The 22,745-nt window shown below is 39.6% G+C and overlaps 5 non-coding genes and 6 pseudogenes across 5 annotated transcripts; 2 read left to right on the forward strand and 9 right to left on the reverse strand.

The window, feature by feature from the left end:
* Positions 1 to 4,217: 4,217 nt before the first annotated feature.
* LOC131359952 (U2 spliceosomal RNA) lies at positions 4,218 to 4,392 on the reverse strand (annotated as a pseudogene).
* Positions 4,393 to 4,718: 326 nt separating this feature from the next.
* On the reverse strand, positions 4,719 to 4,833 carry LOC131359963 (U5 spliceosomal RNA). Its single transcript, XR_009205827.1, has one exon. It is a non-coding gene; the product is annotated as a U5 spliceosomal RNA (small nuclear RNA).
* Positions 4,834 to 5,353: 520 nt separating this feature from the next.
* Positions 5,354 to 5,522, forward strand: LOC131359953 (U2 spliceosomal RNA; annotated as a pseudogene).
* Positions 5,523 to 6,724: 1,202 nt separating this feature from the next.
* On the reverse strand, positions 6,725 to 6,839 carry LOC131359956 (U5 spliceosomal RNA). The gene has a single exon (XR_009205822.1). It is a non-coding gene; the product is annotated as a U5 spliceosomal RNA (small nuclear RNA).
* A 713-nt stretch (positions 6,840 to 7,552) lies between these two features.
* LOC131359954 (U2 spliceosomal RNA) lies at positions 7,553 to 7,710 on the reverse strand (annotated as a pseudogene).
* A 1,197-nt stretch (positions 7,711 to 8,907) lies between these two features.
* Positions 8,908 to 9,073, forward strand: LOC131359962 (U2 spliceosomal RNA; annotated as a pseudogene).
* Positions 9,074 to 10,532: 1,459 nt separating this feature from the next.
* LOC131359961 (U5 spliceosomal RNA) lies at positions 10,533 to 10,647 on the reverse strand. The gene has a single exon (XR_009205826.1). It is a non-coding gene; the product is annotated as a U5 spliceosomal RNA (small nuclear RNA).
* A 6,119-nt stretch (positions 10,648 to 16,766) lies between these two features.
* On the reverse strand, positions 16,767 to 16,929 carry LOC131359975 (U2 spliceosomal RNA; annotated as a pseudogene).
* A 352-nt stretch (positions 16,930 to 17,281) lies between these two features.
* Positions 17,282 to 17,396, reverse strand: LOC131359958 (U5 spliceosomal RNA). Its single transcript, XR_009205824.1, has one exon. It is a non-coding gene; the product is annotated as a U5 spliceosomal RNA (small nuclear RNA).
* A 793-nt stretch (positions 17,397 to 18,189) lies between these two features.
* LOC131359960 (U5 spliceosomal RNA) lies at positions 18,190 to 18,359 on the reverse strand (annotated as a pseudogene).
* Positions 18,360 to 18,543: 184 nt separating this feature from the next.
* On the reverse strand, positions 18,544 to 18,658 carry LOC131359955 (U5 spliceosomal RNA). Its single transcript, XR_009205821.1, has one exon. It is a non-coding gene; the product is annotated as a U5 spliceosomal RNA (small nuclear RNA).
* Between the last annotated feature and the right edge of the window lie 4,087 nt (positions 18,659 to 22,745).

The raw sequence follows: 22,745 nt of genomic DNA on the forward strand, positions 1-22,745 counted from the left end.
GTTGAAAGTTGACTTGGTTTAGTGAATTTTCATGGAATATCACATTTTTCATGGTTCTTATGATTTTTCTCACTTTGATTAAAAAATACTTATTTCATATTAAAATTTTTATTTTTTAATATCTTGCTATGTTCCTTATGAATTTTTTCATTTCAAAGTAAACAATCACTCTTCATATCATAGTCGACCCCAAACATGTGAAAAAAGTCAAAGAAAACTGCTCGATTAAGCTGCACACATGCGTTTGTCTGAAAAACCGCTTTCCCTTGCTCGTAGAGCGCTGAGACTTGCGGAATCGCATTTTCAGCGCCAGAGAAGCACAATGCAGAGAGTACACTGCGCTGAGGCAAAACACGAGCCAGTTCGACGAAAAATATTGAATGTTGACTTTGTTAGTTGAATTTTCATGGAATATCACTTTTTCCATGTTTCTTATGAATTTTTGCACTTTGATTAAAAAATTTCTTATATCTTGTTAAAATTCATTTAGTTTATGATTTTGCTATGTTCCTCATGAATTTTTTCATTTCAAAGTAAACAATCACTCTTCATATCATAGTCGACCCCAAACATGTGAAAAAAGTCAAAGAAAACTGCTCGATTAAGCTGCACACATGCGTTTGTCTGAAAAACCGCTTTCCCTTGCTCGTAGAGCGCTGAGACTTGCGGAATCGCATTTTCAGCGCCAGAGAAGCACAATGCAGAGACCACACTGTGCTGAAGCAGGACACGAGCCAGTTCGACGAAAAATGTTGAAAGTTGACTTGGTTAAGTGAATTTTCATGGAATATCACTTTTTCCATGTTTCTTATGAATTTTTGCACTTTGATTAAAAAAATCTTATATCTTATTAAAATTCATTTAGTTTATGATTTTGCTATGTTCCTCATGAATTTTTTCATTTCAAAGTAATCACTCTTCATATCATAGTCGACCCCAAACATGTGAAAAAAGTCAAAGAAAACTGCTCGATTAAGCTGCACACATGCGTTTGTCTGAAAAACCGCTTTCCCTTGCTCGTAGAGCGCTGAGACTTGCGGAATCGCATTTTCAGCGCCAGAGAAGCACAATGCAGAGACCACACTGTGCTGAGGCAGGACACGAGCCAGTTCGACGATAAATGTTGAAAGTTGACTTGGTTTAGTGAATTTTCATGGAATATCACTTTTTTCATGGTTCTTGTGATTTTTCGCACTTTGATTAAAATATACTTATTTCATATTAAAATTTTTATTTTTTAATATTTTGCTATGTTCCTTATGAATTTTTTCATTTCAAAGTAAACAATCACTCTTCATATCATAGTCGACCCCAAACATGTGAAAAAAGTGAAAGAAAACTGCTCGATTAAGCTGCACACATGCGTTTGTCTGAAAAACCGCTTTCCCTTGCTCGTAGAGCGCTGAGACTTGCGGAATCGCATTTTCAGCGCCAGGGAAGCACAATGCAGAGACCACACTGCGCTGAGGCAGGAAACGAGCCAGTTCGACGAAAAATGTTGAAAGTTGACTTGGTTAAGTGAATTTTCATGGAATATCACTTTTTCCATGTTTCTTATGAATTTTTGCACTTTGATTAAAAAAATCTTATATCTTATTAAAATTCATTTATTTTATAATTTTGCTATGTTCCTCATGATTTTTTTCATTTCAAAGTAAACAATCACTTTTCATATCATAGTCGACCCCAAACATGTGAAAAAAGTCAAAGAAAACTGCTCGATTAAGCTGCACACATGCGTTTGTCTGAAAAACCGCTTTCCCTTGCTCGTAGAGCGCTGAGACTTGCGGAATCGCATTTTCAGCGCCAGAGAAGCACAATGCAGAGACCACACTGTGCTGAAGCAGGACACGAGCCAGTTCGACGAAAAATGTTGAAAGTTGACTTGGTTAAGTGAATTTTCATGGAATATCACTTTTTCCATGTTTCTTATGAATTTTTGCACTTTGATTGAAAAAATCTTATATCTTATTAAAATTCATTTATTTTATAATTTTGCTATGTTCCTCATGATTTTTTTCATTTCAAAGTAAACAATCACTCTTCATATCATAGTCGACCCCAAACATGTGAAAAAAGTCAAAGAAAACTGCTCGATTAAGCCTCACACATGCGTTTGTCTGAAAAACCGCTTTCCCTTGCTCGTAGAGCGCTGAGACTTGCGGAATCGCATTTTCAGCGCCAGAGAAGCACAATGCAGAGACCACACTGTGCTGAAGCAGGACACGAGCCAGTTCGACGAAAAATGTTGAAAGTTGACTTGGTTAAGTGAATTTTCATGGAATATCACTTTTTCCATGTTTCTTATGAATTTTTGCACTTTGATTAAAAAAATCTTATATCTTATTAAAATTCATTTAGTTTATGATTTTGCTATGTTCCTCATGAATTTTTTCATTTCAAAGTAATCACTCTTCATATCATAGTCGACCCCAAACATGTGAAAAAAGTCAAAGAAAACTGCTCGATTAAGCTGCACACATGCGTTTGTCTGAAAAACCGCTTTCCCTTGCTCGTAGAGCGCTGAGACTTGCGGAATCGCATTTTCAGCGCCAGAGAAGCACAATGCAGAGACCACACTGTGCTGAGGCAGGACACGAGCCAGTTCGACGAAAAATGTTGAAAGTTGACTTGGTTAAGTGAATTTTCATGGAATATCACATTTTTCATGGTTCTTATGATTTTTCTTACTTTGATTAAAAAATACTTATTTCATATTAAAATTTTTATTTTTTAATATCTTGCTATGTTCCTTATGAATTTTTTCATTTCAAAGTAAACAATCACTCTTCATATCATAGTCGACCCCAAACATGTGAAAAAAGTCAAAGAAAACTGCTCGATTAAGCTGCACACATGCGTTTGTCTGAAAAACCGCTTTCCCTTGCTCGTAGAGCGCTGAGACTTGCGGAATCGCATTTTCAGCGCCAGAGAAGCACAATGCAGAGAGCACACTGCGCTGTGGCAGGAAACGAGCCAGTTCGACGAAAAATGTTGAATGCTGACTTTGTTAAGTGAATTTTGATGGAATATCACTTTTTCCATGTTTCTTATGAATGTTTGCACTTTGATTAAAAAAATCTTATATCTTATTAAAATTCATTTATTTTATGATTTTGCTATGTTCCTCATGATTTTTTTCATTTCAAAGTAAACAATCACTCTTCATATCATAGTCGACCCCAAACATGTGAAAAAAGTCAAAGAAAACTGCTCGATTAAGCTGCACACATGCGTTTGTCTGAAAAACCGCTTTCCCTTGCTCGTAGAGCGCTGAGACTTGCGGAATCGCATTTTCAGCGCCAGAGAAGCACAATGCAGAGAGTACACTGCGCTGAGACCAAGAAGCAATAAACTTTTGTCTCCTCTGCTTAACGGACAGCCTCTGGCCACACCTATACCGGCATGCGTAAAGTCACATAAGCAAATAAGACCGAACTCCCGGAAACTAACCATTTAACACTCAAGCATACACATAAAAGTACATCAAAATCAAGATTTATGCAAGATTTAAGAGAAACCAGAACTATTAAGAGAAAAAGGAGAGCAGAACCAGGAAACCCTTGTCGGAGAAACACAATGCTCGATGAGGGTAAGGCCGGCCCCTTTATTTTTTCTCTCTTTTTTTTATATTTTTTCCGTCACACTTGCTTTCTCAAAACCAGACCAAGAAGTGCAATGTGAATACAGTCACAGCCCAAAGCCAGACCAGAGAACGCTTGATCGTAGCCAAATCTTGATCTTTTCTGTTTAAAGGACGGCCACAGGCCACACCTATACTGGCATGCATAAAGTCACATAATGAAATAAGACCCAGTTCCTGGAAACTACCCATTCAACACTGAAGCATACACAGCTATGGTAGAGAAAAGCTCATAAAAACCACATCAAGATCATTGATGTTTGGCTCCATGCAAAATTTTAACAAAAGGCAAAAGATTTGCGCATGATTTAAGAGAAACCAGAGCTATAATAAAATAAAGCTGGGCAGCACCAGGAAACCCTTGTTGGAGAAACACAATGCTCTATGAGGGTAAGGCCGGCCCCTTGGGTTGGTTGAGTGGAGAAAGGGTGGGGAAAGGTTGACGAGCAACAACTGACAGTGGTGAGCAGAAGGAGGCGAAGATAGGGTAGGGAACAGGGCGGTTTGAATGCAGACATAATTTGGTAAGTAAGTAAGTAAATCAGTAAGTTGTTCTCCTTCATTTTACATCAGAAAATGGTGCACCAAGCCTGGACATACTGCAATACCAAGCTGATCCGTGGAGCGGATGTAACAAGCTCCTTTTTCAGCTCTTTAAATATAGCTTTAAATATAGCTTTTTAATATAGAGGACATATGAGATATTAAACTGATAAGAACTGATTTTTTTTTCCCAATTCAAATCCTACTTATATCCATACCTAACCATTCACCTTTTCAAGGCCAGACTAAGGATTGTAACGTGAACCCAGAACAAGGCCAAAAAGCCAGACCAGTGAACACAATAGATCCTACACAAACCCCTTTCCATCTATTCTCCTTCTCGAACCCAGTAAAAGCCCAAAACCAGACAAGAGAACAATTGATCTTAACCAAAAGGCCAAGAAGCAATAAACATTTATCTCCTCTGCTTAACCGACAGCCTCAGACCACACCTCTACAAGCATGCATAACGTCACATAATGAAATAAGACCCAATTCCAGGGAAATACCCATTTAACATTGAAGCATAAACAGAATCACTAGAGCAAAGCTCACAAAAATACATCAAGCACATTGATGTTCCTCTCAACAAAAATCTTTAGTAAAAAGTGAAAGATTGATGCATGACTTAAGAGAAACCAGAGCTATAAAGGAAAAAAAGGCAAGCAGCACCAGGAAACCCTTGTCGGAGAAACACAATGCTCGATGATGGTAAGGCCGGCCCCCTTTTTTTTTCTTTCTTTTTATTTTTTTATATCCTTTCCGTCACACTCGCCTTCTCAAAGGCAGACTAAGAAGTGCAACGTGAATACAGTCACAGCCCAAAGCCAGACCAGAGAACACTTGATCTTAGCCAAAAGGCCGAGAAACAATAAACTTTTATCTCTTCTGCTGAACGGACAGCCTCAGGCCACACCTATACAGGCATGCATAAAGTCACATAATGAAATAAGACCCAAGTACTGGAAACTACCCATTTAAAATCGAAGCATACACAGCTTTGCCAGAGTAAAGCTCACAAAAATACATGAAACTTTGATTTTCTGTAGGATCATTTCTCAGGCTTTGTAGCTAGGATCTATTGTGTTCACTGGTCTGGCTTTTTGGCCTTGGTCTGGGTTCATGTTACAATCCTTAGGCTGGTCTCAAGAAGGCGAATGGTTAGGTATAGATATGGGTAGGATTTGGATTGAAAAAGCAAAAACTGTTCTTATCAGTTTAATATCTGATATGTCCTCTATATTAAAACAGAATTTTAGAGCTGAGAGCCAGAAAAGGGGCCTGCTTCGTCCGATCGGCCTGGTATCGCAGTACAGTCAGGCTTGGTCCACCGTTTTCTGACGGAAAATGAAAAAGAAACAATTACTGACTTACTTATCAAATTATATCTGCATTCAACCTGCCCTGTTCCCTAGCCTATCTTCGCCTCTTTCTGCTCACCACTGTCAGTTGTTACTCGTCGACCTTTCCCCACCCTTTTTCCACTCAACCAACCCAAAGGGGCCGGCCTTACCCCCATCGAGCATTGTGTTTCTCCGACAAGGGTTTCCCGGTGCTGCGCGGCTTTTTTTTTTTTTTAATACATACACACACACACATTATAGCGCAGATTTCTCTTCATTCATGCCTGAATCGTCTACCTTTTCAACATTTTTCCAATCAGTCCCCAAAAAAAGACAATCTTTCTCCCCATCGTTCCCTATCCCCGACCAACACCCATATACCCTTACGATAGCAATTGGAACTAAAAAAACCCAGAGACATTCTATGAAGGAAAACAAAGACATCACACATACACATTCGCAAAAACACACACAGAAAAAAAAAAGAAAACCCCAAATACAAATAAATAGTAAACAGACGAAAAGAGGCTGAGAGAGTACAAGCCGAAGAAAAAAAAATCTTTTGCCTTTTCCTAAAGATTTCCGTGGAGAGGAACATCAATGACTGATGTATTGTTGAGTTTTGCTCTGGCAAAGCTGTGTATGCTTCAATGGTAAATGGGTAGTTTCTAGGAGTTGGGTCTAGATGGAACCGGGTTTGTGTTGGATCGCTTCTCAGGCTTATTCGTTAGGATCTATTGTGTTCCCTGGTCTGTCTTACTGGCCGTGGTCTGTGTTCACGTTACAATACTTGGTCTAGCCTTGAGAAGACTAAAAGTAACAAAATTCGGATTTTTTTTATCACTTTCCTATGTTTCTTATGAATATTGGCATTTGAATGTAATTAATCACATTTCATATCATATCAAACGTGAAAAAAGTCAAAGAAAACTGCCCCATTCAGCTGCACACATGCGTTTGTCTGGAAAACCGCTTTCCCTTGCTCGTAGAGCGCTGAGACTTGCGGAATCGCATTTTCAGCGCCAGAGAAGCACAATGCAGAGAACACACTGCGCCGAGACCAAGAAGCAATAAACTTTTGTCTCCTCTGCTTAACAAACAGCCTCAGGCCATACCTATACCGGCATGCATAAAGTCACAAAAGCAAATAAGGCCGAACTCCCGGAAACTAACCATTTAACACTCAAGCATACACAGCTTTGCCAGAGCAAAGCTCATAAAAGTACATCAAACTCATTGATGTTCCTCTCCACAGAAATCTTTACCAAAAGGCAAAAGATTTATGCGTGATTTAAGAGACACCAGAGCTATAAAGAGAAAAAGGCGAGCAGAACCAGGATACCATTGTCGGAGAAACACAATGCTCGATGAGGGTAAGGCCGGCCCCTTTATTTTTTCTTTCTTTTTTTTTATATTCTTTCCGTCACACTTGCCTTCTTAAAGCCAGACTAAGAAGTGCAATGTGAATACAGTCACAGCCCAAAGCCAGACCAGAGACCGCTTGATCTTAGCCAAAAGGCCGAGAAGCAATAAACATTTATCTCTTCTGTTTAACGAACAGCCACAGGCCACACCTATACTAGCATGCGTAAATTCATATAATGAAATAAGACTCCACTCCTGGAAACTATCCATTTAACACTGAAGCATATACAGCTTTGCTAAAAAAAAAACTCATAAAAATACATCAAGGTCATTGATGTTCCTCTCCATGCAATACTTTAACAAACGGCAAAAGATTTAAGCATGATTTAAGACAAACCAGAGCTAAAGCGAAATAAAGCAAAGCAACACCAGGAAACCCTTGTTGGAGATACACAATTCTCGATTAGGGTAAGGCCAGCCCCAGGTTGATTGGAGAAAGGGTTGGGAAAGGTTGACGAGCAACAACTGACAGTGGTGAGCAGATGGAGGTGAAGATAGGCTAGGGAACAGGGCGGTTTGAATGCAGACATTATTTGGTAAGTAAGTAAGTATGTAATGCAGTAAGTTAGTAATTTTTTCTCCTTCATTTTACATCAGAAAATGGTGCACCAAGCCTGGACATACTGCAATACCAAGCCGATCTGCAGAGCGGATGTAACAAGCCTGTTTTCCAGCTCTAAAAATCTGTTTAATATAGAGGACATATGAGATATTAAACTGATAAGAACAGATTTTTTTTTCCAATCCAAATCCTACCCATATCCATAACTAACCATTCACCTTTTCAAGGCCAGACTAAGGATTGTAACGTGAACCCAGACCAAGGCCAAAAACCCAGACCAGTGAACACAATAGATCCTAGCTAAAAAGCCTGAGAAGTGATCCTACACAAACCCCTTTCCATCTATTCTCCTTCTCGAACCCAGTAAAAGCCCAAAACCAGACAAGAGAACACTTGATCTTAACCAAAATGCCAAGAAGCAATAAACTTTTATCTCTTCTGCTGAACGGACAGCCTCAGGCCACACCTATACAGGCATGCATAAAGTCACATAATGAAATAAGACCCAAGTACTGGAAACTACCTATTTAACATTGAAGCACTTGTTGTCAGCTTTGCCAGAGTAAAGCTCACAAAAATACATCAAACTCATTGATTTTGTGTAGGATCGTTTCTCAGGCTTTGTAGCTAGGATCTATTGTGTTCATTGGTCTGGCTTTTTGGCCTTGGTCTGGGTTCACGTTACAATCCTTAGTTTGGCCTCGAGAAGGCGAATGGTTGGGTATGGATATGGGTAGGATTTGGATTGAATAAACAAAATCTGTTCTTATCAGTTTAATATCTGATATGTCCTCTATATTAAACAGATTTTTAGAGCTGGGAGCCGGAAAAGGGGCCTGCTACGTCCGATCGGCCTGGGATCGCAGTACTTCTATTCTTGGTGCACTATTTTCTGATGTAAAATGAAAGAGAAACAATTACTGACTTACTTATCAAATTATGTCTGCATTCAACCCGCCCTGTTCCCTAGCCTATCTTCGCCTCTTTCTGCTCACCACCGTCAGTTGTTAATCGTCAAGCTTTCCCCACCCTTTTTCCACTCAACCAAATCAAAGGGGCCGGCCTTACCCTCATCGAGCATTGTGTTTCTCCTACAAGGGTTACCCGGTGCTGTGCGGGGGGGGTTTCCCCTCTATAGCTCTGGTTTCTCTCAAGTTGTCTCTGATCTAGTTTTGAGTTTTTATTAGGTTAGAGAAGGAGAATAGATGGAATGGGGTTTGTGTAGGATTATTTCTCAGGCTTTTTAGCTAGGATCTATTGCATATTTGCATATACATTGCATATCCTGTTGGTATTGCAGTTCAGTGGGCTGGCTTTTTGGTTTTAGTCTTGGTTCACGTTACAATCCTTAGTCTGACCTTGAGAAGGTGAATGGTTAGGTATGGATATTGGTAGGATTTGGATTGAAAAAACAAAAACGGTTCTTACCAGATTAATACCTGGTACGTTCTCTATATTAATCAGATTTTTAGAGCTTGGAGCTGGAAAAGGGGCTTGCTACATCCGCTCTGCGGATCGGCCTGGTATTGCAGTACTTCCAGGCTTGGTGCACCATTTTCTGATGTAAAATGAAGGAGAAAAATTACTGACTTGCTGATTTACTTACTTACCTACTTACTTATCAAATTATGTCTACATTCAACCCGCCCTGTTCCCTAGCCTATCTTCACCTCTTTCGGCTCACCACTGTCAGTTGTTGCTCGTCAACCTTTCCCCACCCTTTTCCCCTCAACCAAACCAAAGGGGCGAGAAAACACTTGATCTTAACAAAAAGGCCAAAAAGCAATAAACATTTATCTCCTCTGCTTAAAGGACAGCCTCAGGCCACACCTATACAGGCATCCATAAAGTCACATGAGGAAATAAGACCCCACTCCTGGAAACTACCCATTTAACCCTAGGATATACTGCAATACCAAGCCGATCTGCAGAGCGGATGTAACAAGCCTGTTTTCCAGCTCCCAGCTCTAAAAATCTGTTTAATATAGAGGACATATGAGATATTAAACTGATAAGAACAGATTTTTTTTTTCCAATCCAAATCCTACCCATATCCATACCTAACCATTCACCTTTTCAAGGCCAGAGTAAGGATTGTACGTGAACCCAGACCAAGGCCAAAAAGCCAGACCAGTGAACACAGTAGATCCTAGCTAAAAAGCCTGAGAAGCGATTGTACACAAACCCCTTTCCATCTATTCTCCTTCTCAAACCCAGTAAAAGCCCAAAACCAGACAAGAGAACACTTGATCTTAACCAAAATGCCAAGAAGCAATAAATGTTTATCTCCTCTGCTTAAAGGACAGCCTGAGGCTACACCTATACAGTGAAAGTGCAACAATTCATAAGGAACATGGAAACAGTTATATTCCATGAAAATTCACTTAACAATGTCAACTTTCAAGATTTGTCATCGAAATGGCTCGTTTCCTGCCTCCGCACAGTGTGCTCTCTGCATTGTGCTGCTCTGAGGCTGAAAATGAGATTCCGCAAGTCTCAGCGCTCTACGAGAAAGGGAAAGCGGTTTTACAGACAAACGCATGTGTGTAGCTGAATGGGGCAGTATTCTTTGACTTTTTTCACGTTTGGGGTCAACTATGATATGAAATGTGATTGCTTACTTGAAAATGCAAAAATTAATAAGAAACATAGGAAAGTGATAAAAATATGAATTTTGGTATTTTTAGTCTTCTCAAGGCCAGACTAAGGATTGTAACGTGAACCCAGACCAAGGCCAAAAAGCCAGACCAGTGAACACAATAGATCCTAGCTAAAAAGCCTGAGAAGCGATCCTACACAAACCCCATACCATCTATTCTCCTTCTCAAACCCAGTAAAAGCCCAAAACCAGACCAGAGAACACTTGATCTTAGCCAAAAGGCCAAGAAGCAATAACCTTTTATCTCCTCTGCCTAACAGACAGCCTCAGGCCACACCTACACAGGCATGCATCACGTCACACAACCAATTAAGACTCAAACCCTGGAAACTACACATTTAACATTAAAGCATATACAACTTTGCCAGAGCAAAGCTCACAAAAATATATCAAACTTGTTGATGGTCCACTCCATGAAAATCTTTACTAAAAGGCAAAAGATTTATGCATGACTTAAGAGGAACCAGAGCTATAAAGGAAAAAAAAGCTAAGCAGCACCAGGAAACCCTTGTCGGAGAAACACAATGCTCGATGAGGGTAAGGCCGGCCCCTTGGGTTGGTTGAGTGGAGAAAGGGTGGGGAAAGGTTGACGAGCAACCCCTGACAGTGGTGAGCAGAAAGAGGTGAAGATAGGCTAGGGAACAGAGCGGGTTGAATGCAGACATAATTTGGTAAGTGAGTAAAGGCCTGGTCACACTACAAGACTTTAACCGTTGGCAGATCGCTTTGCTGTTCAGACTACATGACTTCACTGTATGTCTTTTTGTCCTTGTGGTGTTCACACTACGCGACGCTAAATGATCCACAAGAGAGGGGTCGCACACTACACGATCTGACAACAACTCTCGTCACTCAACGCCTCAACGCCATCCCCAAACCACGTTTTGTCACGAAAACACACGCGACAGGTGGATCCGGAAATGACGCAAGACTTTCGGTAGAGGTTTGTTTTGAAAATGGACGTCGGCAGGAGTCTCGCTCTAAATACAGTTTTTGCGATGATTTGTTCGGAAAAGCCACGAAGAAAAAAAAAGCAAAGACAGTGGGTAAAACAGTGTATCGGCAGGCGTGGACAGCAAGGATTATCTGTGTTACAGAGAGAGTTGGAGGTGAGTAAAACATGTTGCTGCCGGCTCATGTTTTGGTCCGTCAAGATAACATATACAAAGGCATGTGTAATTTCTTTATTTCTCGTTTAAACAGATGAATGATAAGAATGGCTTCAGAGAGCTGCTGCGATTGACCGCAGAGGAGATTGATATTTTTGCTGGGCAAAGTTGAACACCTCATAAGAAAGCAGGACACCAAGATGAGACTGGCAATAACACCTAGAGCGCGTCTGTCTTTGACCCTGCGGTTCCTTGCAACAGGTTGGTTTGACTGCATATCAAAGTCATATGAGATCGATTATTATTAATTTTACTGTCTGTCACTGATTCGTGACACGTGACAAAACACATCCAGCAACTGTAACTGCTATTAGCTTTAAAAATGAAAATATTTCAATTGTAAACATTAGCGATTAATGATAGGATACATTTAACCCAATTATCCCCTTCAGTTTAATTTTATAGTCTAGTCTGATGTGTCAACTCCGTTAGGACAATGTCACCTCCATCAGATTAATATTTTGTAAATATTCAATTTTGGTCATTTTAAAATAAGGTTTCATTAGATATTGTTAGTTAATGTATATACTAACATGAACTAAGAATGAACAATGCATGTACATAATTTATAAAGCGTAGTTCAAATATTTACTAATACAAAAAAAATAAAGTTGTGCTGGTTAACATTAGTAAATGCACTATACATGATCTGACAATGAACGACTTTATTTTCATCAGCAAACGTTAACAAAGATGAAGAAATACTGTAATAAATGTTTTGTTCATTGTGTTTTTATCTCAATAAATAGTAATGGAACCTTATTGTCAAGTGTTATCTGCTGTTTAGTATTTATTGAATAATTATTGGTCAGATTTTAAAATGTAATCTGTCTGCTAACACAAAACTGTATTTTCAAATGTTTAACACATTTTGATTGCTGTTTATTGTCTGATGGTGCTGAGATGGCAAGGTAACTTGCAAGTACATGCAAGATACAAAAATGTAGTTGTACTTCTATTTTTTTTTAACAATACTGCACCCTGTTTTGTACCTTTTACTTTTTTTTTCTATTTATCTTACACAGGTGAAACATTGTGTAAGATAAATAGTTGTGGAGACCTGTGCTGCTCTGTACAAGGTCATGAAAGTAGACTACCTTAAGGTAGGCTGTGAATGGCAAGCTGCGAGAAATGACATTTCAGAAATCCACTATACAACTGAATGTTGATATGAACATCCAGAACATATACACTTTGGAAATGAGTATATATACTATGTACTGCAAAAATTCCTTTGCCAATTATTTTACTACAGTCTATGACTACAAACAATGACATTTTGAAATTCTGCCAATTTACTTCTATTCTACTGCATATACATACCATTATGTATTACTTTATCCTTACTGTAGCTGTATGCCTATACTATATATACAGTTAAAGACAAAAGATTTTCAGCAAATAATGTGAAAAATTTCATTGCTCTGTTAAACATCGCTTGGGAAATATTTGAAAAAGAATTACAATTTCACAGGAGGGCTAATAATTTGGCCTTCAACTGCATTTGTATGTGATGTGGTGTTTTATCCTTACTTGAATTATGTTTAAAATAACAAATATTTACACAGTTTTTTTTTCCTGTTGTTCTAGACACCTTCATCGGAGGCAGAATGGCAGACAATAGCCCAGGACTTCGAAAGGAAATGGCAGTTTCCACATTGCCTTGGGGCACTTGATGGAAAACATATCCACATACAGCTTCCAAAAAAAAAGTGGCAGTCTTTACCACAACTACAAGGGCAGGTTCTCTGTGCTAATGATGGCTTAGTAGATACAAACTACAAGTTCATCTATGCAAGATAGGGTTTCAGATGCTGGACTGTTTGCACACTCTGACCTGCGCAGAGCAATGGACCAGGGTCTACTGAACTTTCCTCAACCTGAGCCTTTGCCAAAGTCGAACGTAGTGATGCCCTACATGTTTGTTGGCGATGAGGCCTATCCGTTAAGACCTGACCTAATTAAGCCATTTCCATCCAGGCAGATGGAACATGGTGAAAGAGTGCTGAACTACCGTCTCTCGAGGGCACAACGAGTGGTGGAAAATGCATTTGGCATTCTAGCCAACAGGTTGAGAGTTTTCCGAACAACCATATGCTTGGAGCCAGACAAGGTTGTAAAGATAACAATGGCCTCCCTGTGCATCCACAACTTCCTCTGTGAGCACAGGTCTGAGGCATATACACCTCTGGCCTTTGCAGACTGGGAGAATGCTGAGCATGGCATGGTTGATGGACTGTGGAGGAATCATGGGATGGGAGCTTTTCAGCCGGTGGAGCACAGGAATCAGCGAAACCCAACAGTAACTGCAAAAATGCAGCGAAATCTTCTGCGGGACTATTTTGTCTCACCGGCAGGTAGCATTCCTTGGCAGGACCAATACATTTAGAAAAGAACAGATGTGAAGGTGTTCAAAGTTTTGGTCTGTGAAACACACAATTTATATTGTGTGTTTGTGTGTGTGTGTGTGTGGTGTGTGTAGCTACTGCAATGCATTTTACTTATTTAAAGTTCTATATCTGTAAAAAGGATACTTGTGGTTCAGTGATTGACCTGCCATCACATTTTTCTCACATGTCTATTACAGTTACTAATGTTCAAGACACTGTCACACTTGAAGAAGTATATTAAAGTTATATATTCTGAATCTGAACATTACCTGTATTTTTTTTTCTAATGTGTTCACAACACCAACAGTGCAGGAATGGAAAGACTAAAATACAATCCACCTGTTGTAAAAACTATCAACAATTACTTTAACGATTTATTATATTGACAAGCTTTCAAGACACTATCACACTTGTCATGTAATGGCTTTCATAAATTTACAGACACAATGCTTTTGTAATTTGGGTTTCAACTGTTTATTTAAAAAAAAACAGTTTATAAAAAACAAAACAACCAGTGCTTTACACAGCAACATCAACATAACTGTCCATAACAGTTGTTAACAAAGGTAGCAGTGCCAAAATGGAAAGAATAGCAACAATCTGAATGTTTAACAAACGTAAAAAACACCAACAAAAATAATACTGTAGCAATTTTAAAATTAATTTGCAGGGTGTCCACACAACACTTGTGATATAATGGAGAGCCTGTTTTGTACAGTGTGTCTGAACTTTCCACTTGTACTGTATATTAACTGTGTTTGAAAGTGCAACAGTGCAGAAATTACAAAAAAATAAAACTATTCAGATGCAAATATGTAAACAAATCTGGTAACAACATAAGGTGCTCAGAGGCTTTCATAGTGGTCATGATTTTGCAATGTCTGCAGAAAGGTTGGATGGGGAGGCTGAGCTGATTCATACTGAGGATGACACTGAGCCGGAGGCAGAGCAGAAGTGACCAGTTGAAATGTGCATGGTGCGTGTTGTGGATGTGGAGACAGGGATCGGTTACTTACTGTCTCCTGAGTGTCATAGATCATAACCATTATGTTCTTTTTCAGTCTTGCCAGGTATCCAGGGTCTTTTAATTTGCCTCAGTTCCAAAACAACCTGGTTCCCAAATGCTGTTAATGCATCTTGAGTTGGTTCTGCATCCACTTTTGCAGCCATCTTCTTTAAGACTTCAAGCTTCTGCAGCTCTATATCAGTTTCTGATATCCTCTTGCGCTTCTCTTCCCTGGTGCTAAAAAACTGCTGCCAGTTGAGGCAGTTGAAGCAATCTCTTTCACAGCTGTTGGTTCTCCTTCATTTGAATAATAATGCGAGGAGACACTACATGATGTGCTAGCTGCTGATGGTGTGTCAGGTCTTGATTCGGACAGATCCTGGTCCTCTGTGTCACCCTGCTCGCTTAATGATTCACCAAGCTGAAAGAAAGATGACATTGGTATGATTATGGAACAGTTACTTAATCTGCATTTAAATTTTGTTTCAATATTTTAGTAATAAAATAAATATCAGTTCCTTCTCTATTCTGTCCATTTCTTTTATTTATTATACAACTAACTAGTAAAAAGGCCTCTAACACTAGCTAGCTGTGTTCCCTTTGAATATCTATTTTTGAATTTTATATAATAAAAAATAACTTGCCACATGTATAACATTAAGCTGACAGAGTTATTATAGCACTTGCATATCATTGCTCTTTTACTGATTTGTCTATGTTTGTAAGTTTCTTTGGATAAAAGTGTCTAGTAAATTTAATATTCAGAGCACATTATCAATACAACTTTGTGGTGTGTTGTGTAGACTGTGTAACTTACAGTAGTTTCACACTGGCGTTGAACAATGTAGCTTTTAATGAAATCCATGACTCTGAGGGGCCACTTTTGCCTTGGCGTCAGGGGTTTGTTGCCACTCCCACTGGGCTTTGGTTTCAGCAACCTGCAGTACTGGGTTCGTAGGGATACTGTCTTGACATCCTCAACTGAAAAGGTAAAACAAGTGTTTTGTTGTTAGTTGTTCTGTACTCCAGAATTGTATTTGTGTTTTTCAAACTGTCTTTAGAACCCGGAAATGCTTGGTGGTGCTTGCAGTATTATTTTACCTCAATGAAGAAATTGTGGCCAAAGAAATTTAGTTTTTAACCTGTTTGGAACTACCAGCTATCTGTTCCTATTTCCAAGAATCATAAATAATTTTTTTTTTGAATTTGAATTGAATCAGGTATAACTTTTTCACCATTGGCCTACATATTTCTAGTCTCTGTCAAAAGCTAAAGAATATGAATATATTGTAAATGAACCACAGAGTAAATGGAGATGAAATAAAGGAAAATATTACATTTTCATCTACGACTAGAAGGCAATATCACCATTACAACCGTGATCCTGCATATTTTAATGCAACTGAATATTTTCTACTACAGCTTGACTGCAGTTGAAGAAAATAAACAAACACAACAAATATAACAACTATTTACTGTATAACGTTACTCATGTAGTGTCCATGTTTTGCCTGTGTTAATGTGATCCAAATCACATTTTGGCTGTTTGTGTTTACTGCAAGTTTTTCTTCAGAGCACTATTTATTTAAATATAATCATGTTGCAAATAAACATACATCTCTCAAAAACATATAAATAAGTATCCATACAATGAATATTGATCAATGTTTCTGCGACCGAACAAGTGCATGTTTACAGGCTCACTTCATAAAAGAACAACGACGGCAAAACAACAACAAAGTTATGAGCAGTATTGTCAACCCCGGTACCGGGTTATTATGTAATGTGAAAGCATACTCTATCTGTCATCATGCTCATACTGAATTTAACACATATAACGGCTCACCTAGCTGTTGAAGGGCATTAGCGACTTCTTTCCACCTCTTCTCCTTCTCCACTCGGTTGTGGTACATCTCGTTTGAAACGTCATAAAGGCATTCGTGCACCTGCCACAGTTCAATTAAATTCTGTTCCATATGTTGTGTCCACGCTATTTTTGAAGCCATGTTGCTGAGGAGCCTGGAAGTACCATGTTACCAAGCCTGGAAGTACTGCAATACCAGGCCGATCAGCGGAGTGGACGTAGCAAGCCCCTTTTCCAGCTCCCAGCTCAAAATCTGTTTAATATAGAGGACGTATGAGATATTAAACTGATAAAAACAGATTTTTTTTTTCAATCCAAATCCTATCCATATCCATACCTAACCATTCGCCTTCTCAAGGCCAGACTAATGATTGTAACGTGAACCCAGACCAAGTCCAAAAAGCCAGACCAGTGAACACAATAGATCCTAGCTAAAAAGCCTGAGAAGCGATCCTACACAAACCCCATTCCATCTATTCTCCTTCTCAAACCCAGTCAAAGCCCAAAACCAGACCAGAGAACACTTGATCTTAGCCAAAAGGCCAAGAAGCAATAAACGTTTATCTCCTCTGCTTAACGGACAGCCTCAGGCCACACCTATGCAGGCATGCATAAAGTCACACAACCAAATAAGACCCAACTCCTGGAAACTACCCATTTAACATTGAAGCATACACAGCTTTACCAGAGCAAAGCTCACAAAAATACATCAAACTCATTGATGTTCCTCTCCATGGAAATCTTTAGTAAAAGATGAAAGATTTATGCATGACTTAAGATAAACCAGAACTATAAAGGAGAAGAAAAAAAAAAAAAAAAAAACAAAAGAGAAAAAAAGGCTAGCAGCACCAGGAAACCCTTGTCGGAGAAACACAATACTCGATGAGGGTAAGGCCAGCCCCTTGGTTGGTTGAGTGGAGAAAGGGTGGGGAAAGGTTGACGAGCAACAGCTGACAGTGGTGAGCAGAAGGAATGGAAGATAGGTTAGGGAACAGGGCGGGTTGAATGCAGACATTATTTGGTAAGTCAGTAATTCAGTAATTCAGTAATTTTTTCTCCTTCATTTTGCATCAGAAAACGGTGCACCAAGCCTGGAAGCAATACCAGGCCAATCTGCGGAGCGGATGTATCAAGCCCCTTTTCCGGCTCCCAGCTCTAAAAATCTGTTTAATATAGAGGACGTAGGAGATACTAAACTGATAAGACCTTTTTTTTTTCAGTCCAAATCCTACCCATATCCATACCTAACCATTTGCCTTCTCAAGGCCAGACTAATGATTGTAATGTGATCCCAGACCAAGTCCAAAAAGCCAGACCAGTGAACACAATAGATCCTAGCTAAAAAGCCTGAGAAACGATCCTACACAAACCCCATTCCATCTATTCTCCTTCTCGAACCCAGTAAAAGCTCAAAACCAGATCAGAGACAACTTGATCTTAGCCAAAAAGTCACGAAGCAATAAACTTTTATCTCCTCTGCTTATCAGACAGCCTCAGGCCATACCTATACAAGCATGCATTATATCACATGACCAAATAAGGCCCCACTCCTGGAAACTACCCATTTAACATTGAAGCATACACTACTTTGCCAGAGCAAAGCTCACAAAAATACATCAAACTCATTGATGTTCCTCTCCACGGAAATCTTTAGTAAAAGGCGAAAGATTTTTTATTTATTTTTATTTTTATTTTTATATCCTTTCCGTCACACTCGCCTTCTCAAAGCCAGACTAAGAAGTGCAATGTGAATACAGTCACAGCCCAAAACCAGACCAGGAAACACTTGATCTTAGCCAAAAGGCCGAGAAGCAATAAACTTTTATCTCCTCTGCTTAACGGACAGCTTCAGGCCACACCTATGCAGGCATGCATAAAGTCACATAAGCAAATAAGACCCAACACCTGGAAACTACCCATTTAACACTGAAGCATACACAGCTTTGCCAGAGCAAAGCTCACAAAAATACATCAAACTCATTGACGTTCCTCTCCACGGAAATCTTTAGTAAAAGGTGAAAGATTTATGCGTGACTTAAGAAAAACCAGAGCTATATAGAAAAAAAGGCTAGCAGCACCAGGAAACCCTTGTCGGAGAAACACAATGCTTGATGAGGGTAAGGCTTTAAGGCCGTTTCTTATGAATTTTTGCAATTGATGAAAAAAATCATATTTCATATCAAAATTCATATTTTTTATGACTTTCCTATGTTTCTTATGAATTTTGGCATTTTAAAGTAAACAATCACATTTCATATCATAGTCGACCCCAAACATGTGAAAAAAGTCAAAGAAAACTGCCCCATTCAGCTGCACACATGCGTTTATCTGAAACACTGCTTTCCCTTGCTCGTAGAGCGCTGAGACTTGCGGAATCGCATTTTCAGCGCCAGAGAAGCACAATGCAGAGAGCACACTGCGCTGAGGCAGGAAACGAGCCAGTTCGATGAAAAATGATGAAAGTTGACTTTGTTAAGTGAATTTTCATGGAATATCACTGTTTCCATGTTTCTTATGAATTTTTGCACTTTGATTAAAAAAATCATATTTCATATCAAAATTCATATTTTTTATGACTTTCCTGTTTCTTATGAATTTTGGCATTTTAAAGTAAACAATCACATTTCATATCACAGTTGTCCCCAAACATGTGAAAAAAGTCAAAGAAAACTGCCCCATTCAGCTGCACACATGCGTTTGTCTGAAAAAACAAAGTAAGTAACAAACATGAAAAAGTTACACTTAGAACTCTGCTGTGTGTGTGTGTGCAGAGGAAGATTAACCAGGTGGCTGTCAGTACCTGGAGCGACTCTACTCGTGGAATGCAAGAACATCGTATATCTTGTCTTTCTGTATGCTATAGCTCCGTTTATGGAAGTGAGATGTACCATTCTACAAGAGTTTCGAACTATTGGTCGCGTATACATTTAGTTTAGGATGCACCTAAAAGTTCTATATAAGGGGGACCCATGAAAGCGGGCCTTGCCTCTCTGCAGTGTAATCTCATTGCACTGTATTTGAGATGCCTTTTGCCATGGCAAAATAAAAATTCCTTTTTTATCTCTTTGCTTTGACTCGCACCCTTGTGTCCGTGTGTAGTTTGTTAATCATTTCAATTTATGCTTGGATTCTGGACAAATCCATGTAAAGTTACATGAATAGTTCTGTGAACCAACTATATACTATCGTAGTATATTTTGATGTTGTAACTACTTTCAGCTGTCTTTGAGGAAAGCTGTCTCTGGTGCTGATGAGCACAGCTGAGTGACCTGCGCAGGTAAGATCAGGCTAAAAGAGGTAAATAAAGCGTTTGTCTGTTGATCGATTGTTGAGAGAATACAGGAACCGTCACGGACAATGGGTAGTGGGGAAAGTAAGGATAAGTGTGATGATTTCCTGAGGGCATATAAACATCCTAATGTTCAATTCATGATAACTAATTATGGGCCTGGTTCTGTATGACAAATCATATCATGATTTCATATGTGGGTGATGGACTGGATTTCCAGAGAAAGGTAGATTTAGTGAAAGACAATTAGAAAAGTTAACAGAAAAGTTACAAGAAAAAACAAAGAAATGTAGACTGGGTCTAACATTCAATCTTCCTCTCTTCAGTGTACTAAATCTCTTAAAGACCAGACCTGGACAGCTCCCAGACCACCACTTCAGAGACACAGACAACCACTCCAACCGCACGCCTCCGCACCTCAACCATCCACAGCAGCTGAGTAGGGCCCTCCTCCCTGTTATACGGGACCTCGAGCTTCTTCCCCTTACTCCCCTGTGTGCTATCACACCCGTGGCTGAAACCAAAAGGGGATTCTGAAGGAAACGAGAGCAGATAATTCAATTTCCAGCACACTCGATGAGCATGATGCCAAGGCCGTTCCTGATGGCCGACGCGGATAGCCTCACTCAAGAACCGATGACATTCAGATGCCTATGGTCGAGGTAGCTGGCCCAGAGGGAGGACCGCTTCTTGTATATCGCCCATGGGGATCAAATGACATAGAATGACATAGATGCGCAGAAACAACTCCCAGATCCAAGAGAAGTGAGAGATCGGAAGTTCGGTGATGAACTGGTCCGATTTTGCAGAGAATTCAGACCCATAGCCCATGAACTGCGACACCTCATGATGAGAAAACTCTGCGTTGATGTGTCGCGCCTGCGTTTTGACTGGGCAGAGAGAAATATTCAGATTCATCACGTAAACTGGAATAACACCGAGAATGTTGAATACAGAGACTTAGTAATGTGCCTGACTGATGCTCTTAACCAAGCTTTTCCAGTAAGAATGGACAAGCCTGGATTCCAGAGTGGATATTTCCTGTGTGAATAAACAGACGAGACTGTCCGAAGAGACATCGCGGGGGAGAAGCGAACACAGAAGCATGAGGTTTGGTTGGGTCAGGGACGGGTGAGCAGCCAGCGAAGGATAAATCTGGTCTTTTTGTGCAATGCAATGAAGAAAAGCTTAAGCTTACCATTCCATTTCCACCTGTCACTAATCCAATGTCTAGCAAAGTATCAGAGGTTGCTATTTCATCTATGAATGAAACTTGAAATTGCTAAATATCATGAAGCGGAATTTAAGAAAATGCCTGTGATTACATTACTTGTTGAGCAATACCAATACAATTTCTAGTTGACTCAGGATCAGGGCATTTTGTGATATGATTGTGTGAATTTTCTATTTCAACTAGAATGAGCAATCACTCTCTGTGTACTACAGGAGCATCGAGGATGTCAGTCACTGAGACATTCTCTGTGCCCTTAAAATGTGAGACAGTAACTGCTTAGAAACAATTTGAATTCTCTTTTTTAATTTCTTTTGAGTCGAGATATGATATGCAAACTAAATTTAAATCTGATCAGCACATCACTAGGCCTTAGGATAGAATGGGGAGATAACTCCTGCTAACTCCTGATGTCACACACTCTCTAGTAGAGAAAGCAAAAACTCTCACCTCCTTTTCTCACACAGACTACATGATACCGAAAGCACTGCACTGTGCTGCACACATATACAGACACAAACCACATGAGAGTTATGAGAAAGAATGGTACAGGAAGTTAGATAGGTCAGACATATTGATATTGAAGCATGTGAGATGGAATGAACACAGATGTACTGTAGAGGTAGATTTATCTCGGGTTTCAGTTCAAGCTGGTCATCCACACCCATTCCAAATGAATCATGGATCTCCACTTCTCTCTCTAGCCAAATCCGTCAATGACGAGTGGGAATCTTTGGGAGAATGGATGTTACAGGCTACGCAAAGTCATGATTGGGAACCAACTGAGTTGTTCTTTACAGCCCAAAATTAAATGCATATAGCACAGCACTAAATTGGCTGGCTAGAGCTGAGAGAGGCGTGGTGATCCTTCCTGATGATGGGATAGATCCCAACCCATGGTAAAAAAACGATTTGGCCCTACCCAAATTGGAACATTTAGATGTACAACTATGAAAAGTGCCCTAGGAATTGTGGGCGAGTGGAAAATATGATGCAGGTCTGATTAAAAATTGCCAGTGATCATCACTCCAGTGATCATTACACCAAAATCAGATTATAGGCCAAAGAGGGCTCAATATCCCCTAACACCAGAAGCTATAGGAGGAAAAACACCGGTGTTTAATTCTCTATTAAAATCTGGAGTTATAGTGCCATGTGAGACATCTCCTGTGCAAACACCACTCTTCCCAGTTAGGAAAATAAGAGCTCCAGGGGAGCCGGAGGAGTGGAGATTCGTACAGGATTTGAAAGTGGTCAGTGATGCTGTGATCCAACAGGCACCTAATGTTCCCAACCCATACACTATCTTGTCCCAAATTCCAGTTGACAGTGCATGGTTTTCTGTTCCAGTAGATCCAGATTGTCAATTTTGGTTTGCGTTTTCTTTTAATGGAAAAGCCTATACTTTCGCACGCTTATGTCAGGGCTATTGTCTATATCTATAATCTTTAATCTATAATGAAGCATTAAAGAACAGTTTAGATGCACTGCAGCTAACTGAGAAATTTGTGTTGCTTCAGTATGTAGATGACATTCTTTTGGCCGCATTGAATAAAGAGTAGTGTGAAAAAGACATCATTACATTTCTTTATCACCTCGCTAAAAAAGGACATAAAGCAAG

This window comes from Hemibagrus wyckioides, linkage group LG09 (assembly GCF_019097595.1).
Source record: "Hemibagrus wyckioides isolate EC202008001 linkage group LG09, SWU_Hwy_1.0, whole genome shotgun sequence".
NCBI lineage: Eukaryota > Metazoa > Chordata > Actinopteri > Siluriformes > Bagridae > Hemibagrus > Hemibagrus wyckioides.